The following is a 21,700-nucleotide window of genomic DNA, read 5'->3' as shown; positions in this document are numbered from 1 at the left end:
TATTTGACTTCTGCAAGTGGTGCTCCACCACTGCTGTCTTACCCTATCACTTCTGCCTGCAAAAAAACCCCACAGACTCAGGTTCTACAAGTACATTTATTGATGCACTTTATTGATTTATGGAAATCTGAATATGGAGATGTTAGAAAGAAAAATGTGGCAAAGAGACAAAAAATGTGATAACTACTTATCAGATTCTTTTCAGTTTTAAACGACAACAAAATGTAGGGAAGTCATTAAACACTAAGTATTTATCACAAATATCATCAATATGATAAACGATATTATCTCTTCATCTTCTTCAAACTCAGTATCTTGACAAACAGTATTGGTTAATTACTTTATCTGAAAAGTGTCAGAGAAAGTTAAAAAAATAGAAAAAATGACCAAAAGGGTTTGAGGTTTGACCAGCATCAGATCTTAAAAGTTACTTTTTCTATGGAGATTAAAATAAAAAAGTCTAAACTTTATCGTTAGTAGCACTTGTTTGAATAAGCAGTACGTTCAAAGCCATACATAGTCATTTTATAGTTTTTATTTCCTTTCCACAATTGGCGCGACTTCATCTTGTAATATCCAGTCTACCTCTTCACACAATTAGTTCCATATGTTTTGAAGATGTTACTTCTTTGGTTAATCAAACCCTATGGATTCATTAAAAGTATACTACTGGGATGTGAGGATTGACTCCTGTTAAAATGCTGTAACTAAGCTGAAAAAAAGTATGTCCAGCCTTGATTTTTCGACAATTGAATAACTTGTTACAGAAAATACATCAAATCAGTAAAAAGAGTAATATTCACTGTCACTAAGACTTCTCACGATTAAAGGTATGATAATTTACTTTTGTCAAAAAGGTATTTCTGTAGGGGAAATGAATCCATCAGTTTGCAATGAAAAGATTTAAATTACTCATGTCCATAAAATGCCAAAAATATAAAAAGTCCTTCAAAGAAAAGTGATTTAAACTTTTGTTTGTTTGTTTTGTTTGTTTGTTTGTTTTACTACTAGAAACACATACAGAACAAAATTATGAATAAGATTATAAATATGATAATTACCTTTTTATGACTATGACTAGAACAAGAATACAATATACAATATACAATATAAAATCTTAAGCAGATGCCTAAACACTTGTTAGGTTAAAATATAACATTTGAAAATGTAATGCTGACCTGTATTTTCGTAAATTATTCTAGGCTATGGAGCATAATAACTTGTTAAGAAACAAGCACTACATCAAAGTATAGTCCCTTCTTATCTATCCATGCTGGAACATACACCATCTCAGCATAAAATAAAATTGAGAAAGGTTTTGGTACAGTATCAATCAAAATCAGGGGAGAAAATAATATGCAAGCATTTTAATTACTTAAGAAATATCTTGTAAGTGTAAATGCAGAACGTGACTGATAACTCTATCATTTTCTCTTTCTGTGGCACATTATAATTGAAGTATTGGGGTTTTATTGCAACCTTAACGTTCATTATGGGCTACCAGGAACATTTTGCAGTCTGCAGGATGTAATATAGATGTTCTGTAGATTTTTTTAAGTTACATGTAAACTGTATAGTTTCCATGAATTGAAACAGACTGAATAGTTCATTTTCTCCATGTTTCTAAACATTAATATTATTTTTATTATGATAGGCAAGCATGCATACAAGCAAGAGGAATCTCATATCCAATTATTCTAGGACTCTGTTCCGTAGAAATACTTTTGCTGCCTCATCTCTGCATCCTTCACTTGATGCAATTGTTTATTCAGTCATGAACCCAAAATCAATCTTTTTCTAAATGGTTAAAGATGTAAATTAGATTGTACTTAGATTAATTAAGTGGAAATTACTAAAGCCATATATTTTCACTCTGGTGTAAACTATATCAATAACATAATAGTTTTTGAAGTATTTTTAGCCTCAGCATGAAAAAAATCAGCTATATGGATCTTTTGAAAGAGATGGTGGTATTTATTTAAATTTCAGTACTCTCATTCTCTCAGTCTCCTACAAAAAAGAGAAGTATTGTTAATTTTAAGTAATTTTTCTCTTTAATGATAAAGCATATATTATCTTAAGATAAAAACCTTAACAACATAAACTCTCAGAAAGTCAGAATAAGAAAAGATAATGCAAAAAAATTACTCCAGATACATTTCCTATGAAATTCTACTCTTTCAAACATCTGGAACCAGTTCTTAGGATTAAGATGCACCCTTTCATTGAGTCAGTAATCTACAGCAGGTTGGCTGAAAATGTCAGAAGACAAGACAATTATAACTAAGAAATTAGGCATGTGAGAAAGGTTGTTTAAAAATTCTCCTGTAACCACTTTGTGTCATAGCAGCCTTTCTTGTCATTATGAACTTTATTAACCAACACAGACACAGAGAAGCGTCCTTAATAAATGAAGAGTGTGGAAGCTACCTGTTCCTCCAGAAACCTACAGGATTTTTAGAAGGTAAAGGAAAAACCAACTCTATACTTTTGATTTTAAATAAGAGTAGGCATACTATATTTCAATACTTAAACATGGCCAGGAGTCATCTTACTGAAATCTCAACAATCTGTTTGCTTACTCTTTCTACCTTGTTCTACCTAAAATTTGTCTGGAAATGCTAACTGAAATGAAGTTCTGAAGTTCTTGCATGTCAAACTATCATCTATTCTTGCTATGAGCTGACAAGAGGAATTTCAGATGCATTGATCAATGGGGTTCTTTCAGACAGGTGGAATAAGGTCACAGAAGTAGAAAAAAGGACATGGATCCTGTGCAAGCTGTTTAACATTACTAATCACAATATAGAATGGAAATAAATAGGACTATCTATTTAACTTTCCACCACTTATTGTCTCCTTATTCCTGGTGATATATGTTTAAACAGTTTATGTGTCTGTAATCTACTTATACACACAAATTTTCTCTCTAACATCAGGAGGTTGTTAGAGGAGGAATATTTATCATAGTAAGACATTGAAGGAGTTTAAGTGAATTAGTTTGTTGAAGAGAATGTCAAATGATTCCAATATTGCCTAATTGCCTACATAGAAAAAATATTAATTTAATCTAACAGAAAAATATTTTATATGATCAATATCTGAAAGCTGATGCTGGAAAAAAAAAAATCTAATTTTTTGTTAATAAGAAATTAACCACAGGAACAGTATACCAAGAGTGGGGAACATCCCTTCATGACACACCTTTAAGCCATGACTGGTTATCTCACTTCAAAGCATTCAAACCTAATTTATCCACAACATCAAGTTCAGCTTTTGCACTGCAAGAGTTCTGATGATTGTTTAAATCAGCTTCTAAAATGTATGAAAACATCAAGTAACCCTGTTGTGTGAAAACACACAACCCCAGGGGGAAATTAAAAATCCACAAAAAACAAAAACAAACAAAAAAACACAAACCAACCAACCAAACAAACAAAACCCAAACCAAACAAAAACAAACAAACAAACTTAATCAAGACCCAAATCTGAACTTACCGTACAGTCATACAGTACAACGCTATGTAACACAGGCATACTTTAGAGCAGTATAACAAGCTAGTTTTCACAGACACTTATATTACCACTTCACTGTGATTTTATTTTTCACACAAAGTTGGCCTCATGTACATATATATGGTAAAGTAAGAGACAAATAGAAGGTGTCTTGGAGCACAGATTGCTTGCTGTCAAAATAACTCTCACTGAGTGGTATTAGGGTGCCCCAGGAGTTGTTGTGGAAGTGACACCAGAGGAGTGGACTACAGTTTAGGAGTGAGGTGGGTCTGATCATGATCCACATGCTGAGTCTGCTGCTGGTGGGGTGATGGCAGGTCTCCCAGAAAACAACTGAAAGGAATGGTACATTCTCTGAATGTTATTTGTTTTAGAATAGCCAATGCTCCACCCATCTTAATATACTCTATCGAGCTTTTTTATAATAACATTCATTAAAACTTTTTCCTAAAGAAACCTGAGATACTGCCTTTCTCTGTGTAGCTTTTAATCACCATGGTTTGATGCCTAATATAATACACATCTATGTAATACTTACTCTTATCCTAACACCAGCCACTCTCTGTTAGAGGAGAAAATGGTGCCAGTCAGATTGTTGTCACAGTCTGTGGTGGAAAGAACAGAAAGTTGATATTCATAATCTTCCTGGCAGTTATTTGCAAGGCCCTGTATCTGCAAAGAATAAAAGATGGTTTCATTATTTTTAAAACTCTTGCAGCTTTACAGCGAAAGATAAAAAAGTAGCAATGAATACCCCTGGACTGTGGTAGTATCACTACTCTTTGCATGCACATACAGTCTCCCATGAGGTTGTCATGATTGGCAATTCTGCTTTTCAGATATAAATGTTACTGTCTTCTCACTGTTATTGTCACAGAAGCAGGCATTTGAGTCAAGTTTGGACAGAGCTCAGAGAGAAGATTAGCGAGCAAGAGGAAAAATGCTAAATCCTGCAGCTTGCTTGTCTGCAGCAAAAACAGAATGCTGGACATAATCACTTAGCAGGTCAAATTACAAGCAGCCTTGCTCAGTTATGGACCAGACAGAGGAGCCTTGTTTAAATCACTTAGGGGTAGTGAGGTGGGTGACATAGCACTCATGGAGCTGCTTAGCCACAACAAAGCCTCTTAGTGTTAACACTAAATCACTTGTGATGTGTTTTACCGGGAGGCTGAGAATTGTCCTGCTGTTCAGTGACTTGGAATGCTAATGGATTCTGGGAAACTGATTCCCAGTGCAGACCTGCTACCAGCCTGTTGAAAAGTTGCTCTAAAATTAATTTTCTGCACAGCTAAAGGAAGGTGAATATACTGGGCTATGTGTGTAATATTTATCAAATAACAAGTTGATGTGCTGACTCACAGAGGCCTGTTATAAATCATGTTTATCAGGCACCTCTGCCGTACCCACCTTTGGCCTCTAATTCCTTTCCAACAAATTTGTTCTCACATCCTAAATCTCAAAGCAGAAGAGACAAAAGGTACAAGGGACTTTCATGTTGCCAGTGGAACAGAAGTAAGCACAAAGTTCTTCCACGTTCAGCAAATTCTTTATGAACCATGGAAAACTACCTCAGACCTGTCTACTGGTATATCAAATATATCCAATTAAAATTTTCTGCTATGATTTCCATAGAGAGAACTCTCAGGATAAGCTTTTCAAAGGCCCCTAAGTCACACAAGTACATCTCTAGATTTTTGTGGATTATAACTATTGATATTTGAGTATGTTTTGCAGTTTAAACATGCAGACAGCTAAATACCACACAGCTATACACTTTCCATGCCTCTACACTGGGGGCATGGGGGAGACATTCAGGAAAATAAAGGTAAATCTTGTGGGTTAAGATAAAGACAGTTTAGTTGGACAGAAAATAATAGTAGTAGTAGTAGTAGTAGTAGTAGTAGTAATAATAATAAAAACAATAACCATAATAGAATATATAAAACAAATGATGCACAACGCAACTGTTCACCACTCATGGAATGGATACACAGCCAGTTCTCAAGTAGTAGTTCCCCCAGGCAGCTTCTCCCAAAAAATTTTCTGAGCATGATATTATATAGAATTGAATATCTCTGGCCAGTTTGGGTCAGCAGTGCTGACTGTTCCCTTCCAGCTTCTTGTGCACCTGCCAAGGTGCAAGAAGCTGAAAAGTCCTTGACTGTTTGTCAACTAAAACATCAGTGTGTTATCAGCATTGTTCTCATACTAAATCAAAAAAACAGCCCTATACGAGGCTACTAGAAAGAAAATTAGCTCTATCCCACTCAAAACCAGGACAGTATGCACTGATGCTCCTAATACTTCTAATTTAACATTACTGACATCAGGCAACAGGATCCTAATGTCACATTGTTGCAGTGCAAGAACTAAAATGTGAAGAGCAGAACTCTTTGAGCATGGTTGTGTGGCAGGATTTTTTTAATGCAATATGGAAATCTGCTAGCTAGGAAAAAAGTCATGTCTGTTCAACACTGTCCCCTGCCTTGTAGAAGTACCAGAACTCTCCAGAGTAGCTCTATCATGGACTTACCTCATGCTATACAAATGGATTTAAGTTACTTAAGCTCTTTTTACAAATTTGAAACATTAAATCTTATGCATAAAGAAGTTACAAAGAAACTAAATTATTTTCAGCAAATGTTGTGTAATGTAGTGGATTATGGTGTAAACAATATGGAGGTTTTGACGCAGATTTGAATGGCTTGAAAAAAATTATTTATGGCTTTGAAATAATCCAGCCATGCTTATCTTACTCTAACAAAAGCTGAGGACTAGTTTTTGTTAGCACCTTTACTTAAAATCATCACATTGTCACTTTGTATTGCTGCCTTGCATTTCAAACTAAGCAACAGTTTCAGAGCCCAGTTGGTCTCAGCCACCAACTGTGAGAAGAGGACATGGGTCATGACTTTCCCAGTGCAAGGACAGGAATATGCAGTCAGCAACAATGTATTGAGGCTAGGAATAAACCCACAACCTGTCTTACCTGCAAAGTGGCCCTGGCATCCACCAGAGAGCAATGAGGAGATTGAGTGGGTCAGGCTTTTTCAGGGGTCTAAACTGAGTTGTGGGAGGGGTAGAAACTTTTGTTGCTTTGGTTACTGGCCAAAACCTGGTATCAATCCCCTTCTTTGATCCTGTTGTTGATTAACATTCTTGGTCTCATAGCTGCTGCAGCTTCCAGTCTTCCGCTTTCTAGTGCTATGGTCCTTTCTTCAGGACAATAGATGCTTCCCCTGCCCCGTCCCATCTTAGGCTTGTTTCTTTCAGTTCTGTCCCCTTAGCCCCCAGTCCTACCTCCTTGACTGGTGACAAAACCATAGTCCTGTGCTAACTCAATTCCTCTCTCCTACTATCTTTTTGAGAAGCAGCATCATTTCTGTAGCCCTCTCTCAGGAGCATGAGGTAAGGATGCTTTTCTCCATAAGAATCCAAAAGGTATTTTTGTGTATGTCATCTGCTTTCTTCAACTTAAAAATTCTCCATCTCACTACTGTATGGACAACTAATAAATTATTATTTAGAAGGGTATAGAACCTAGATTCTAATTCTGGTGTGTTAAGCATTTTATTAAGACCAGTGTTAAACAATTCACTACAAAAAGTTTTTAATCAACAGAAAGAAAACAGACATATTATGAAAGACTTCTCAGTGAGAAGAAGCTCACACAGGATCATTAAGACAGTTCGCTGTTGCACCAAATCATAAACAGAGTAATAACACAGTATATACATAGGAAAACCACTAGAAGCAGAAGACACCTGCCTGAATTTCCAGCCAATGTATTAGGTTAGGCTTTCTCTCAACATCCAAGTTTCTTATAATGGGCAAGACAGTGTTTCTGAACTAAACTTTTATCTTATTTCTTTTAAGTCAACAGCACATTCTTCATTCACTACAGAAGTGTAAATATTAGGCTTGATTTTCCTAATCAAATTAGTTACAAGCACAAAAGTAGAAGAATCTGACCTTCAAGTGTTAAGTGAATGCATATGGACTTTCCACAGATAAATTAATTGGAAAAACGATTGAGGGGAAAAATGGAGTTACTATACCTACATCACCCTGCATTATGCTAATACTTAATATTACAGCAGCAGTAGAAAGCTTGCCTATTGTACTTACATCACCCCTGCATTATGCTAATACTTTTTGCTACAGCAACATCAATCTGATGATGCATTAACATACTGTATTTCTGAAGTGATGTACAGTAGCACTGATGATATGCTGGTTTAAATCATTGTCAAAGTGATACTGCTGTAATGTTACTATGTTGATGATTTGATATAATATATTACTGGAGAAACACCATGCTGATTACATGTCAGTGTAATATATCACCATTTTCCTGTCACCATGAGGATATTGTAGAATAATCTATAAAAAAGGAAGGAAGAAAGTCTGACAGAAAGAATCTCTTAGAGAAGCAGAACTTCTCTAAGTATTCATTAGAATGATAGCTGATTATTTAGCCACAGATTGTTTAAGGAAAACAAGAACATAATTTTGCCATAATCAAGTATGGAGAGATCTCAGTTTAGGCTTCCTAAATTCTTTCTGCAAATAAAGCAAAAAGTGGTGTGTATAAATAAATGTCTTTAAGATAGTTATAATGGCCTTTGCTAGGTTACATTTTTATTAGTCTACAAAGCAGCATGAAAGGAGAATTGAAAGCACATAAGCTAGCTTAATAGAAACTGAGGTATTCAAAGTGTGACCCCCAAAGACACCTAAACAGACTGGCTTTTTGGAAAATACAAAGTACATCTCTTTTAGATATCTTTGGTATGCAGATGGATAGCTAGGGATTCGCAAGAGGCATTTCTCCTTGCCCTGTAAGCCTGTAAAACTCTAATCAATTCTGTCTCTCCCTCCCTCTTTCAGTTCTCAATAAAGGAAAACAGCAATATGTTGTGATTCTTTACATCTGTATGTAAGTGTGTGGGAGCAGGATTAGCAAAGGTGTCTGAGTATTTGGAGTGAGGGCTTTGAAAACACTCTGAATTCCCCCAGGGAATTCTGACACAAGGAAACCCTAAAACTTTGGGGTTCCCATTTCCTGCAAGCAACCCAAAGGCTTCATATCCTTTGACAAGGGAAGTCTTGAGACCTTGAATGCCCTTTCTTGAGATGACATCCATGGAAGTTTCCAATTCAGGAAAGTAAAACTCTCTGGAGCATCAAACCTTGGGAGTTCTGACTTCCCATAGCTGTATTTTTATAAGCAATTATCTGTCATGAATCACTTTTGCAAGACTTTGTTTTTAATACTGTTACCATCACTGTCTGAGAGGAAAAAAAAAAAAGTATGGAAAATAAAATCCTGTTTTCAGATGTTTCTTCCCCAGCTGAGCTCTCCATGCACGTTAAACGTGCAAAAATTATTAAAAAGCATATGATACACTGCTGACATAGTCATCTCTAATGGGGTGTTCCTTAAAATTCAGTCTGTTTGCCTCCGTCTTGTTGTAAGGGACAGTATCAAAATAAGAAGAAAATGAAAAAAGAGCTATGATTGCTTTTTCTGGGTACAGCTCATAAGGACTAGTCATAACCTTAAGAGCTACTCCAGCTCTGGGAGGCCACAAGGTCGGACTTCATGACAAGCTGAACTACCCATTTTTTGTGCTTCTTTAAAAAATTTAATCAGAATATGAGTCACTCTGCAGAACACAGTGTTTGAGGGAAAAGAGAGGGGCTTTTTCTATTTCCAAGTCTTTTCCTGATTTAGTGTGTTTGGGTTCTTGCTCCTTACAACAGTTTTCAATATAGTGCTATGCCTTTAACAAAGCAGCTCTTTTGTAGCAATATGTCAGTATAGATAATTTAATTTTAAAGTATCAGGAGACTCTTTCTAAAGCTTCTATTCCTACTGCTACGGTTGCTGCTATAGTGACCTGTGGCCCCAGTTAAAGCTATTTTAGACTTTCTTGTTCTCTTGATAGCCAGAATGGAAGTTAAGAGAGAAGACCATTGTCTGTGACACCTTTTAACTTCTTTCTTAAGCATCTGATTTTGAAGCAGCCCAAGTATCTTTCTCTTCCGTAGCAAAGCTTAGGTGGTTGTCTCATAGAGTAATCATGGAAGTCACACTGAAGATTCAGCATATGGGAATATTTCTATTCAGCAAGTAATCATCAATCACCTTGTGCTGTGCTGCTGGAAGTGACATATTCTGTAGGAGATAGGAAATTAATGTCTTCATCATTTTGGTATTAAAAATCTCCAGGCCCTTTCACAAAATTAGCAATATTAGTATCTAGTTACTGGTCAGATTTGAGGTAGATAATTATGCCTTTCCAACCTTCACGTGTTTCATCCACACACTTTTACTTCCTGATCTGCTTAGTGCTGCTGTAATCGATTGAGTAGTTATTGTACTCCCCTGTAGAAATTACCATCTGACAGCAGAGGAAAATTGATATTTACTGTAATTCTATAGTAGTTTTATTTAAAATCTTTCTACTTCTGAGGGACACCTAAGATAAACTACAATCAAGAGTTCAGCTTAAACTTCCTTTTAAATCATGAAAGAATTTTGCTCCAAAGATATTGGCTCTTACATTTCTCCAGTACAGCTGCAACATATTTCCTGGTTTATCTAATAGAACATTAAAATCAGTCAAAAATATCCATTCAAAGAAATACAAATAATTGGCACAAACAATAGGACAAAAATGCCATCTGCCAAGTCCTTCAGGAATGGTAATGAAAAATATATTAAAAAAAATCTATTATTGTATAAATCTGATTATATTTTTGAAAAATGGTTTCCGTTGTTTGAGAAAAATAGTAAGGAAGAAGCAGCTCTTTATTACTTTTACTGTTGCTATCTAAAATACTGCTGCTGCCACATATTCGACTGCTTGAGTTAGCGCTACACACATGTCAGTGGGGATCCTAACCCAAAGCCATGGGTTTATTTGATCTTGTCACAATTCCTGCTGCTCACACAGGATGCAGTGACTAGAAAAAAGCTTTGCAAAAACAGTGTGCTGTGGATTAGCTAAAAATATAGGACTGTCATTACTTGTGTATAACTTTCTTTAGAACAAAGCTGAGTACATGGCTTGACAGTCTAGGAACAGTGCATAAGAAAAAGCCATGGGAAAGGTTATTCTGCATACAGGTGCTTCTGAATACTCCATAAATTCCATTTTCAGTGAAAAGTGTTTGATATCTACAGCACCATCTTCCACAGCAGGAGAAACAGCAAACACTGATCATTTTTTACTTCCCTAATCAAACAGCCTGAAATAAGGAGCTGCAACAACTGAACTGAAACAGTGTACCACATGAAAACCAAGATGCAGTACAGATCTATTTTCATAAAAGAGACATTTCTTTCAGTTGTTATGAACTTAATGATAGTTATTTTACTCTTCAGTTATTTTCTTCATGAATGGAATATGATTCAAACATTGCAGTCTTAACAGCTAGTCTCATCCAGAGCTGATGAGAATAGATATTTTTCTTTAATATATGATTAATAAACAAATGATCCCCAGGATATTTCCAGATAAAACCACCGGCAAAAGAAATCTAAACATTTTTTAGCATTTTACTCCACTGTTTCAGCACAACGGATTATAAGATTTTCAAAATGCTGATGGGCACCTTTATCCATAGATGAGATTATAGTAAAATGGCAACAGTTTGATTAGACACCTTCACAGCTTTAATAAATGCTCGCAGCTCAGGTGATGAGCTTCCTCACCCTACCACTATCCTAGGAAGTCTCTTAAGTTTTCTGAACTAGGTTTGTCCATATTTTTTTCCTCCATCTTAGTAAATCAAACTCATCTGTGCTGTTTCCCTGGCACAAAGGTCAGATGAACAGAATGGTCTGTGTCCATACTATTGTGTCTATTGAGCTCCAAAACTGTTTGAGAACAGTAGTCCCTTTGATGTGAATGCCCATAGAGCTAGAAACTGTTACTAAAACACTAGTTTTAGTAGCATTAACTGTCCCTCACCAATCTCATGCCCAGAACAAGCAATAACTATATTCAGGATAATTTCTAGGTGTTGTTTCTATTATTATTATATAGGCCCATATATATATATACATATATATATGTACACACACACTCCCTCCCTTAGTATTTTTCTAGCCTCTGGTCTCCTGAATCTTTACAGGCTGTTTTTTCATTGTATACACAAAAGGAAACATTTTTAATGTCTCAAGAGATGTCTATGGATATTTCTGTTTCTGTATTTATCAACTCCTGTAAAGCTAGTTGACCTTAACACCAATGAAAATTACTGCATGAAGAAATAGTCTATACAATTATAAAAGAATTCTTTTTGCTCTTGAATAAATGAGTAAAGAAGTAAAGAAGTAACTCATACACAGTAAATGCTTTTTTTTTTTTTTTGCAAATTACTTCTGTTAGATTATTTCAGTCATGACAGGTTTTGTGTTATGTGCTTTGTGGAAGATGATACCTTGGAAATAATCAAAATTATTTTATGAGGTGCATTTAGTACCTAATAAAGAGCTACTGACAGATGAAGAATAAAACTCTTGGGGGGATAAAACATAGCAAAGAAGCAAAGCTAGATCTAAAAAGAACTTCAACCAAAATCGTGGTCTAATATATGTTGTCTTCCAAATAAAATTAACTGAGTTTTAGTGAAGGCAATATTTTAAAATTGCCTGTGGATGGGACCTCCTTTTTTTCCTGAAGCAGGATTTTCCTGAAGCAGAAATCCACAGTAAACATGTTGTTCCAAGTAACATTCTAGTGTTTATTAAAGAGCCAAGCTTAAATGCTTTCTTCAAGAAAAAAAAAAAAAAAAAAAGAAAGAATAAAAAAATATACCCACGACAAGAGAACATCTAATATGTTTGGTTTTATGTAATGATTTTCTTGCCAAGTTTAGTTGCTCCAGGAGACAACAAAATAATTGCTGCACATCAGCTTTCTAGTGCTGCTCAAATACAAGTATCCCTGCAACACACTACTGTCCAAATTGTTTTGTAAACATTTGACATATTTCTAATCCATAAAAAATCCTAATTTATCAAAGGAGAATTTTTTGGCTTGAAGTGAATGTAATTTAGAAATGGTGCTTTTCGATATAAACGTACTGTTGCAGTTCTTTCAGAATAATTATTTTCTTGTATTCAAATCAGTATATGCAAACGTTTGCTCTAATTAAAGTAACACTATAGCTATTTTCTTAAATAGCTGTGACCGTTATTTCATTAAATTTTTTTTCTATAGGGAGCACCAAGGGCGTTTCAATTTTATTGGATGAACAAGTAGAATAGCCAGGCACTACAGGCTGATTTCAATGCATCATTTTTAATCTTGTGGGAGAAAACATTACATAGACAATTAAATGATGCTGACTGTCAATGACATGCCATGGAGCTTACATTTATATCAATGTATAATAATGTTTGGTGCAGGATGGATAATCTTGTTTTTTCTAGTTACTGCAATTATTACCTCAAAAAAAATGTCCGAGTTCTGCTCAATCCGATTTTATGTCTCTCCTCGCACGCCCTGTTGCTGCTGCTCTGCCTCGCCAAGTTTCGCAGTACCCCACGGCAGACTTTCCAAAAGTTTGTTGTACAGGGACATCTAGCGGCACAAGGATTATAAACCTAATGTCAGTCCGATTTTATCAGAGCGATTCCTTCAGGAGACACAGAAAGGAGTGACCAAGCACAGGGATGTGAATTCTTCCTGCTTTCAGGGACTGTAAGGGAGACCAAGGATGAGGTTTTTTGTTAGCTGCAGACCCAATTTCACCAAAGTACACACAGCAAAAAGGCAACAGGGAAGAAACCTGTTGTTATGACTTTCAAAGCTGTCTTTGTGCTATAATCTCTTGTCTCAGTCAACAACACATGATGCTACTGAGATTACAGTCCAGGAGTGTTTTCCAATGTTATAATGTAAAACTCTAGGAAATGAAGGAGTGAGACAAGCTCTACGAACAGTACTGAATCATTAGAAATTTATAAAAATTACTTTATTGAATTATTAATAACTTAGTAAAAAAAAAAATCAGGGAAGAAAAATAGTATATTTGTAAATTGGGTGAACTTTCCTTTTATGAGAAAGAAAAATCAATAGGAAAAAGATCAAAAGTCAGTGCTTTTTTTAAAAAAAAAAAATTTGCAAAAATATTATTAATATTGTCCTAAAAAGGTTACTTTTCATATTACATAATAAATAGTTTCCAATCAAATTATTTCTGCCATCTTTTCCTCTGCTTGTCACACTTTCAAAATGTTGATGTTAGAAAGGTGCATCAGAAGTTATTTTCAAAATTTGAATCTGAAAAGCAGTGAATGATAAATCAATTCTCATAAAAATCCATAGTCAGCATCAATCTCCAACATTTTGCTGTTTCTGTAACAGTCCAATTAGATCTTTCTTGGCTCTAGTTGTGGAAAAAATCCTAATTTTAATATAATATTATATGTTCCTGAAGTCCATATTTTGTATTAGATAGGCATACTTCTCCTTGACAATTCATTATATGTCTGTCATCAACAGGCAAATGATTTATTCAAATGCAGAAGAAATATCTGACAGCTGATGATGCTGTCATGTTTTCCTCAGCAACTCAACTTATCAAAACATTAGCCAGCACTCTAGTCAATCATCAAGGCAATATTCACCAGATGCATTATCTGCAATCAGCTAATTACTGGAAAAGATTCTCTTCTGATGTTTGGAGCTGGGGATCACCACTTAGAAACATTACTGGGAAGACAAGAGAATACACAACACTGAAAACTTAATTTTGTGATTAAGTAGTGTTTGTACTTGTGTAGTGACAAAAAGGTTTAACAAATATTTGTAAAAATATGTGATTGAGTAACTGAGATCATATGTAATACTCAGATAATGAACAAGTATTGTGAAACTTAGCATTATTGCACGAAACCTAAAAAGGTGTAAGAAAGAGTTCTTCTTTCATATTTGAGAGAGGAAAATCAGTGACATATTCTAGGACTTCTATTAAGAACAAACACTTATAATGAGACCACCAGGGCTCTAAGTTCAACAAGTGCTGTAGCCTTCCCAAATCTCATCCCTCTCCCTACCCTTCCTGAGGCTGCAGTGCAGGACGTCAGGGCTGGGACAAGATCTGGGCTGAGCCTCCATGGGTCTTTCCTCCTCCCATGGGGGCTGTCCTGGGGCTTCGACCCTTTCCCCTGGCCCTCTCCTGGGCTGTGCTAAAGGGATGTCCATACCATTACACCTCCTTGCTGACTCTTCCCTTGCTGACTTTTCTTCCCAACTTGACCTCCAACGTGCCTTGGATGATTCTCTGGGGCAACCAGGACTGGGCCTGCTCTGGTCTCCTTGCTCAGGGCTGTGTGTATCCCTGTAAGAGAGAGAAGGAAGATATTGCCTATATTGCAGAGGGATATTGCCTATAGCACTGCTCTCTGCCTGTCTCCTCTGAGCCAGCTGAGCTGCTGGGAGGAATTGTGGCAATTTCAATTAGCAGCTTCTGGAGAAAGTGAGAAATCACTTGTTTCTCCTGTCCCCACAGAAACCCGCAGGCAAATGGCTAAAAAGCCATTAATGGAGAAACTGAGATTGGAAATTTTCAATATTTCCAAAATTCATGTTTTGAATTTTGTCACAAGCTTTTGCCCTATTAATGCACAATAATTTAAAATTATTTCCATTCCCATGGAGTAAATTTCTGCACAGTTTCACTCTTTATCTTGTATTTCATGAAAACAACAACAACCAAACAAAAAACCAACCAACAAACCAGCAAGAAATTAAAGAGTCCCTTCCCAACTTCCGCCAGTAAGTTACCTGACTTTTGTCTGGGGGTCAAAAAGCAACTTTTAGAAGTATTGCCACTGCTTAATGTAGTCCATATAACTGTTGGATAAGTCATGCAACAGACAAGCATATGATAACATATAGTGTTTGTCATGGAGGTACCCCGAGGTTAGTTTAAGGGACAACAGGGTCCAAAACAACTTTTATTAAACCGGTGAGAAACAGGGTTTTAGCACTCCAAAAGTGACTTGAATACAGGTTCAGATATCAGTTGAGGAAAATTATTAAGGGGCAGCAACTAATACAATAGGCGGTCCACAGAGTGCATGCATATGGCTTCACCCAAAACAATGCCAGAGCCGGCCCTGAGTCCCGGAGAAGTACACACTTGACTGAACACGGTGCGGGATTATTTTTAAAGAGATACACGTACTCGCAGTGAGTACGGGAAGTGTACACTCGCGATTCTGCGAGGGTAAATTTATAATACACTCACAATCCTGAGAGGGTTAATTTACTTACACGTGCAAATGTGCACGGAATATTACACGTGCTTATGTGGGAGCACGGGAGGAAAATACACTCGCGATTGTGCGAGGATTAATTTTACACGTGCTCATGTGCACGAAAAGTATAAATATACTCGCAATCCTGCGAGAAGCTTTACTCACAGCCGTGGCGGCAAGGCAAGCGCAGTCTCCATCCCGGGGAGGGGGGCTCCCGGCGGCAGCATTTTGCTCGTGCTCCGAGAGACACGCGACAAAAAGGGTGGAGTCTCGACGAGAATCCCGTTTTTAATAGCCTGATCAGATCTGACTGTAGGCATTCCAGAAGCTTCTCTGCACCCCCACACTGGCTGTGGGTGCCCCTGAAGCCTCCAAACATCCCCCACACTGGCCACAGGTGCCCAGCAGATCACTGGCACCTCGGCACCCCCTTCTCCTAATGGCCCTGGCCAGGGGGCTCTGGGGCCAAACAAAAGAAGCTGTTAGCCTCAAGTAGCAGAGAAAGAGGGAGATGTGCCTACTCCTTCCATACTGAAGGAGGGAGGGGGAGAGAGGGGAGTTTGCATTCTGCCACAGTGTTTATGATACTATTCTGAAATTCAAGCCCAGACTGCTGAACAAGGTCACCATAGCTCTTTCTGTGCTGCTTGATGAAACAAATCATGTTTGTGTCCTTAAGTGTGAAGTATGAATAATATTTACTTCCTAAAACCATCAGTTATATAAAATAAAATAAGGGTGTGGAAGGTGTGTGTGGGGAGTCCCAAGACATTCAGCATCGGCCTGGTTTCACTCTGACTGAAGCTAGCGAGAATTTTCCAGAGTTTAATAAGATCATCAGTAAATTAATAATACTTTATTTTTAAAATCTCATCTTTAATGCCTCTAAGCAGCTGTGAAATCTTGAAGTGAAAAGCCCCTTTAGAAATGCAAAATCATTGTATTGTCATTATGTTGAGGGTGATTTACTTAAAAATTATTTAAAAGAAAACCTGTTTTCAACGTATTGAAAGAGTCAGGTCTTCCTGAGAAGAACAGTGTAAGTAAAGTTTAATTTAAAAGTCATAGGTTAATATTTCTGCTCTTAGAGAAACAGGCTTATACACTTCCTTTATTATTGTGTATTCAGAAAAGAACCTTGCCATCTGATATAATCTTCTGAAAATAAAGAGTTCACTTTTTTCTTAACCATGTAATTCATTTATATGAGCAATAACAATATTTTTTCTATGAAAATCTCACCAATGTCACCAAAAAAAAATGGAATAAATGTCATGCTGTAATTTCAGAGGTGATCAAAAAGTTAATATTAATACATAATGTTGAAAACACCATTTGAAATTCTGAGTAGTCTGAAGTAAGCACAAGGAAATATTTCTTTCATCTGTAATGAGCCTTAGAGAAAGAATTTAAAGAAATCTAGGAAGATGGTTGAAGTTCAAAATATATTAAACTCAGAGGTTTGCGATACTGAAGGTTAATATGACTGAATAATAAAACTTTTAAATATAAGAAAAATGCTATTATGAGATTTATTTTTTTGGCTTTTTTTTTCAAGTCCTGGCTAATGTCCATAACACTATTTCCAGGCTAAATTAAAATTCATTGTTAAATTTGTGTTTGCTAATATGATAGCCCATAACCTTAGGGCTGGATGGGAAGAAGAGAATTTGCATCATTTCAGAGTTGCTTCCTTTTGTGTGACTGGGAACAATTTTACACTAAGTGCTGTTAGGGTACTGTGGGTTATAATCCTCTCTTAAACCCCCCTTATTTGGGCACCCTTATCTGCACTCAAAGACTGTAAGCAGAATTATACACAATTTATGTGAACACATAATTTAATCATAATCTAACAGACATAATAAACAGTTTAGACTCACATGCCATGAAGTTAAACATTAATATGCTCACCACTGCCAGTTAGGGCACCCAGTGAAAGTCTTTGCAGGCCAAAAGGGTCATGAAGATATAGGTGTCTGTAGTTCCATGGTATAGACAGATCCTCAGCCTTGCTCAGTTGCTGTCTTCCAGCTCTGCTTTTTACTCAGGATTTTGTATGTGTCAAAACTAGAATTTTTTTCTCTGAAATGCTTGAGTTACTATTACCGACTTAGCAATTCCACTTCTGTCTTTTGGTTGTTTTTGTTCCCTCTTATCTTCAATATCTTTAACTTGTGTGTTGCCAATATAATATCTCATTATTTTTCTAGAATTCAGATCATCTGTAATTAAGGGACCTACGTTTGTATGACTTCCCGTGAAAGCAAGGAGAGTGGCAGGAGATGAACACAAGAGTTTTGAAAACCAAAGTCACTTATTAGTAGGAGGACTTTAATTAAGATCCTAACAAGACTGACGGTACAAAAGAGAGACCCACTGCTAGGAAGAGTTTGAATAAGTAGCTGTCCATATTTCCTTAGGAGAACTTAGAGTTCCTTCTGAAGCTGGAATAACCATCACTATCTGCAGAGCATGGAAAGATGCGAAAGCATATAGGGGGAGAGGGTTATATCCTTGTTAAATCAGTCACCATTACTGCCCCAATTTTTTTTATTAGGAGCAACAGGAAAGTCTGAAGTTTTCTATCAGCTCCTACCCCTCCTTTTCTGCTTAGAAGCAGAACCCACAGTCGCCTTATTGCCTCCTGTGGCAGAATGCAACCCCCCTCTTTCCCCCTCCCTCCTTCAGTATGGAAGGAGTGGGCACATCTCCCTCTTTCTCTGCTACTTGAGGCTAACAGCTTCTTTTGTTTGGCCCCAGAGCACCCTGGCTCCTGAGCCATTAGGAGAAGGGAGTGCCAAGGCACACCGAGCCGTGCCCAGTGTGGGGGATGTTTGGAGGCTTCAGGGGCACCCACAGCCAGTGTGTGGGGTGCAGAAAAGCTTCTAGAGTGCCTACAGTCAGATCTGATCAGATAAAAACAGGATTCTCGTCGAGACTCCGCCCTTTTTGTCGCGGGTCTCTCGGAGCACGAGCAAGATGCTGCCACCGAGAGCCGCCCTCCCCGGGATGGGGACTCCGCTTGCCTTGCCGCCACGTGTGTAAGTAAAACTTCTCGCAGGATTGCGAGTATATTTATACTTTTCATGCACATATGCACGTATAACTTTCCTTGCTCCATATGAGTGCGTGTAAAATTAATCCTCGCACAATCGCGAGTGTATTTTCCTTCCGTGCACACTTGCAAGAGTAACTTTCCGTGCCCAATACGAGCACGTGTATAATTTATTCCCTCGCACAATCGTGAGTGGCCGCCGAGAGCCCCTCGCACAATCACGAGTGTATTTTCCTCCCGTGCTTCCACATAAGCACGTGTAGGATTCCGTGCACACTTGCACGTGTAAGTAAATTAACTCTCGCAGGATTGCGAGTGTATTATAAATTTACCTTCGCGGAATCGTGAGTGTACACTTCCCGTACTCACTACGAGTGCGTGTATCTCTTTAAAAATAATCCTGCACCGTGTTTAGGCAAGTGTGTATTTCTCTGGGACTCAGGGCCGGCTCCGGCATTGTTTTGGGTGAAGCCATGTGCATGCACTCTGTGGACCGCCTGTTGTATTAGTTGCTGCCTCTCAATAATTTTCCTCAACTGATATCTGAACCTGTATTTAAGTCACTTTTGGAGTGCTAAAACCCTGTTTCTCAACGGTTCAATAAAAGTTGGTTTTGGACCTTGTTGTCCCTTAAATTAACCTACGGGGTGCCTCCGTGACACCTCCATAGCAATTTCAGAAGACATTACAGCTTATTTAAAATGTGGTTGTCTACTCTCAGCCCTCAATCACAGCCTTCCCATTATACTCTTTACTTACCTTTGTCCTCTCCTAAATACTCTTACCAGTGAATATCAGTTGATCTTCATTCCTCTCTGCCCGACATTTCTTGTGAACTGTATTTTCCTTATGTGGCTGATCAGCCTTTATGAGGCCCAAACACAACATAAGAAGGAGCAATAAGACTTTGTGAATATATTTGCAAATTACAATAATAAATGAGAAAATGTCGTTCTTTTGCAAAGATACATGTGATGGAACCAAGCCACTTGATATAAAATCTAAGATTGATTTACTAAGTGGGATGTGTACATCAGGTGGGATGTGGGATGTGTACATCAGACAAGGCCTCCAGTCTGGTTGTGATCAATACTGTGGTCTCGAGGAAGTAGGACACTTATTTCACCTGGCTGAGGTGTCCAAGCTCTGGATGGCCAAGTGAGTTCAGCCTTCAGCAGTGCTGAACACATCCATATATATGCTTCCCCCAAGAGAAGTTACTGTCTTCGCTATTTATTGCTTCCTAACTGACAATTTCTGCTTAAGCCACCAGAGGCCTTGGCTACATAACCCAAAGCTGATCTCTTGACTTTCTCCATGTTCTAATTCAATTACCTGTTGTTAACCAAATCCCTGTAATCTTCTGTGCTCCTGACTTAGGTGTTTTTCATAAATGAAAAACTGTTAACAGTTCATCTGTGCATCTAAACCATTCATACCTAAACCATTAGAGAAGGGCAGATACCGTCCAGATCTTTAGGACAGTATTACTCTATAGTAATTTGCTGTGCTTTATTACTGTTACCAGCTCAATAATTTAATGAGATAGAGATGGGCAGATGTAGCCAAGGTCTTATTTAAATAGTGCTTTCTTACAGGCTTCACCCCATGGCATTCCTCCTCTAATTAATGTCATCTCCATTTAATATGTCTGTAATTTACTTTCTCTTCACACATAACATAGAGCTAGAAGCAGGATAACGGTCACAGTTTTGTTTTGGAGAATAAATGCAAATGATACTGAGAGAGCTTCAAGTTTTCTTCAGATTTAAGAGTGTAATAGTATACATGACTGAGAAAAGTTGCAGTTCTTAAACAAGTAGTAGCACTAAATATTCACAGGGTGAAGTCAACTACAGTGCACACTCTAAGAAGAGATGAGTTAAAATAGTTGTCCTTAGTTTGTCATAGAAGGTGCAAATATTTGTCCTCCTTTTAGCTCAGGAGCATAAAGAATTTGTCAAAAAATTATGGTTGTCCATCTCTTTCAGTCTATTCAACATATAAAATTATAGTTTCATCAAACACAGAAAAACAAATGGTTGAAATATCATACCATAAAAGCAGATGAAGAGCCATATCCTTGTAACTGATGTAATACCTTCATACAGGTATACTCTCTGTAAAAATAAGGAAAAGGGCCAGGTCTCTATAGTCTAGTAGGTAGAAGAAGAGAGCAAGAAGGATAGTATAGATGCCAGTCAATCCTTATGTCTATTATTTTAGAAATATTTATTTCTGTCACTAGTACCTTTCTTACCATTCTTACCACCATTTCTTCTAAGTCTTTGCCCCTATTCACTCACTCAGTTTTATTATCTGCTTCAGCTTTAATTCTTCTCATCTATACTGTATTCATGTGGATAACTTATTTTTTGTTTCTTCTTTTTCATCATTCCTCTTGTCTTTAATCAGTAGATATGTTTAGAATAAAGAAGAGAAGGTGGAAAAAATAACTGTTGGACTTAAGAAAGAGCATACCAGGTCAAAATGAAATTCAGTGTTCTGTTTCTGAAACTGTCTACAAGCAGATGTTGAGGAAAGAATATGAACAGGAAAATAATGCTACTCCTGAGTGTTCTTTCCTCAACTAAATACTTCCAACTCAAGGGATTTTTTGAGCCAGACACAGTTCCTGTATGCATTTAATGTATCTCAGTGGATTTTCCTTTTATGTACTGTAGAAGTTCCGTGTATTCCTTAACCTGTGTTTACTTTTTACTATCTGCAGCAAGTTCTAAGGCAATGTGTGAACACATTTTTTTTATTTTGATGTTGGTTTCATTTGGTTTGTTCTGAGCCTGTCATTTTGAATTATTGATATACAGAAAGAAGAAATC

This window comes from Columba livia, chromosome 2 (genome assembly GCF_036013475.1).
Source record: "Columba livia isolate bColLiv1 breed racing homer chromosome 2, bColLiv1.pat.W.v2, whole genome shotgun sequence".
NCBI classification, from domain to species: domain Eukaryota; kingdom Metazoa; phylum Chordata; class Aves; order Columbiformes; family Columbidae; genus Columba; species Columba livia.
Note: the sequence above shows the minus strand (reverse complement) of the source record.